The 2,950-nt window shown below is 38.1% G+C and overlaps 1 long non-coding RNA gene across 1 annotated transcript; it reads right to left on the bottom strand.

The window, feature by feature from the left end:
• Positions 1–1,576: 1,576 nt before the first annotated feature.
• LOC108166085 (uncharacterized) lies at positions 1,577–2,070 on the bottom strand. Its single transcript, XR_001776371.1, has 2 exons — positions 1,895–2,070; positions 1,577–1,806 (listed from the first exon to the last, which is right to left on the bottom strand). It is a non-coding gene; the product is annotated as an uncharacterized LOC108166085 (long non-coding RNA).
• Between the last annotated feature and the right edge of the window lie 880 nt (positions 2,071–2,950).

Below are 2,950 nucleotides of genomic sequence, written 5' to 3' on the forward strand. Positions count from 1 at the left end.
GAGTGAAAATAAAATCAGGATTCAAATGTTGAAGTCCTTAAGCATTGCAATTTAGCAAATTGTTAAAAAAAAATTTTTAAAAATTTAATTTAACAAATTGTTACATTTGTTAAATTTATGATGCCATCATAAATTTAATGATGGCATCAGAAAAAAAATTACATTTTTTTTCTGATGCCATTTTCTTGTTTACTCAATGAAGTTGTCAAATATACAAGAAAAGTGCAAGAAGCACAAAGGACACTTTTGATATTTGCTTCAAAAGTAGCCAAAATGATTTGATGTTTAAGCTCAAAAACAAATTTTTAACAGACCTTTAACAGACACCTTAAACAGAAAATGAGTTTTTGCATTTTTGTTGATTCACCTCATCAATTGCTGAGGTGCATTTGTGTGTTATATATGGTTACATGGCTTACATAGGCAGAAAAATATTTTAGAGCACTGCAGATTGTGCCAATTGAGGGGGGGAAAAAATTGTGAATTCACATTCACAGTATGTGAATTCACATGAGTAATGGAGACTCCATTACACAACTTAGTAACTGGTCTTTGGATGATGCTTGTCTTTGTCTTGACTTCTGCACTCCAGACTTTTGGAGTCCCTTTGGAGTCTGGCATGACGTTGACAACCCTACCCAACATCCAAGAATTTCTCGGAGATGATGAATCGGCAATGAGGACGACATCTCCGACCTTGAAGTTTCTTTTTAGGCCAAGCCATTTTTGTCGCTCCTGCAACAAAAACAATATCCAAATTCAAAAGTAAAATTTGAATTTGGACAAGTCCATGTACTGGACTTGTCTCCATCGACGGTGAGAATAGACATCCTCCTTGATAAACGTACCAGGAGAAAAGGTAGGTTGTCCCTTCAGCAGAAGCAGATGGTTCATCGTAAGAGGCTCAAGATTATTAGGATCGTCTGAGTTCATGGTTAATGGTCTTCCATTAATGATGCTCTCGACTTCACATAAAAGAGTCTGCAGTCCTTCATCATCCAGTATCTGTTGCTTAACAACAGAACCTATGACTTTTCTGACGGTACGTATCTGACGTTCCCAGAACGTCAGATCTGCTTTACAAAAAATCTGGGACATGGCAGAACAGATAATTATGGTGCCCCTTTTAAGGAGAAATATAAGCCCCACTCAAGTTCCTGAAACCATGACAAACAGAGAATTGCATGTTGTAGTACTCTGGGTTTCTGTAATAACTCTTGTATTTGGTTAATAAAATATTAATTCGACATATTTACAGGAAGCTTGAAGGTTTGTAAGCTGTCGCCATCTTTGTCATATTGAAAAGTTCCCAATAAACTCTCCTGATCGTCTGAATGCTTCTTTCCGAGACAAAATTAGATAGAAATCCAGTTCATTATCTTGTTCTTTCTACACATGTGAAATTTAGTTGGTGCATCTAAAAACATATCACACCCTGAGATAAGCAGAAAATTCAATAGTTTGGATGTGATCAAGTGATGTCATACTAAATCATTGCCAACACATTTTAAAGCCCCTTCTTCCACACTATAGGTGGACACATATGTGAAGCCGGGATTAATACAGCACACAAAGCTTCACAGAGAAGGGGTTCTTTATTCTCAAAAAGACAATGTTCCCTCTGAGTTGAAACAAAATAAAAAGAATGAGATTCAATATATGGAGAAATAAATGTCCCGTATTTCGAACASTAGAAAGCCTTAGCTTCGGTGAAATGGCGGGCTAACAATGCGGTTAGCGCTCAGAGTATAACGCAGCGCGGAAATCTAACATCATAAAACGGCTAAACAAACGGCAGTGGCACCTCTAGAAGAGGACTAACAGAAAAAAATGACATTAGCATCATTTCTGTAGCATTGTCCACGGAAGATAATTAAGTTCCAACATTAATTACCGAACACTTGGATTCTTCTCTCATGTGGCCATAGAGTCGTCTTCTCCACCAGGTCTCGGATCAAAAAATGTCCTTCTCTTCCGTTTTACCAGTTAGTGCCACAGTACACCAACAAGAGGTTTTTTCTACTTCCGGTAATTTTAGACCTCTCTGTAGCAACAGCACCACATGCTGACACAAACAAGAATTACAACCTGTCGGTGAAATAAAAGCAAAACATGGTAGTTGTGCGGCAAAGATAAAGATGTATAAGGGCCGCACTGGGATAACGCGAGGAATTGTAAACTGTCCGACGCGTGCTTCAAATAAGTCCAGGCCGCTTCTTTGTTACAATCATCTATTTATTCCACTTTGTCTTATTTCAAATCTTACACTGACTGGCCAGGCCAAACCATCCAATAGTGCCTGTTTTGGTGAACTGCTAGGTAACCACTCCCCTCTGTCACTCCCCTGCAACTTTCTGCAGCTCCTTTCTGCCTGTCGGTAAGGAGAACCAGGTGGACTCAATCTTCAATCTCCTAGCAATCAGAGTGCAGCTACTTTTGGTGTGACTGACTTGTCAGTCCTGGTTTGAGAGCATGTGTAACTGGGTCTATATTAATAGTTTTATATTTCCACAAAATGTGTTATTTTATGTATTTGTCTGCTTCTACTTGACTTTTGCTTTGTTCCTCTGTGTCTACTATAAGGGGTTTGGTCCTCCAACTCCGCCTTATTTTCTTCTTCTTTTGTTCAGGGTCCTCCAGGACTATTATAAATATTAAGTTATTAATTTCCTCTCCCCTTTTGTTATTCGTTCCACTGGGGAGAGGCAAGTTTTATAATCTATTGTAATCCTTTCATTTATATTGTTCAAATGTTTATTTTTCCTTCTGTATTATTGATAAGTGTTTGGATATTTTCATTTGAGTTGCTATTACGCCTTTATATCATTTGATGCATGCTAACTATTATTTTGTATAGATCGGGTTGGAGAACTGGAGCACATGCTAGGTGCTAATGCTAATATCTCCCGATTGACAGGTACGTTAGCGGGCCCTTTTTGTTATTCGTTCC

The sequence above is a fragment of the Poecilia reticulata genome, unplaced genomic scaffold (assembly GCF_000633615.1).
Source record: "Poecilia reticulata strain Guanapo unplaced genomic scaffold, Guppy_female_1.0+MT scaffold_1436, whole genome shotgun sequence".
Classification (NCBI taxonomy): Eukaryota; Metazoa; Chordata; class Actinopteri; order Cyprinodontiformes; family Poeciliidae; genus Poecilia; species Poecilia reticulata.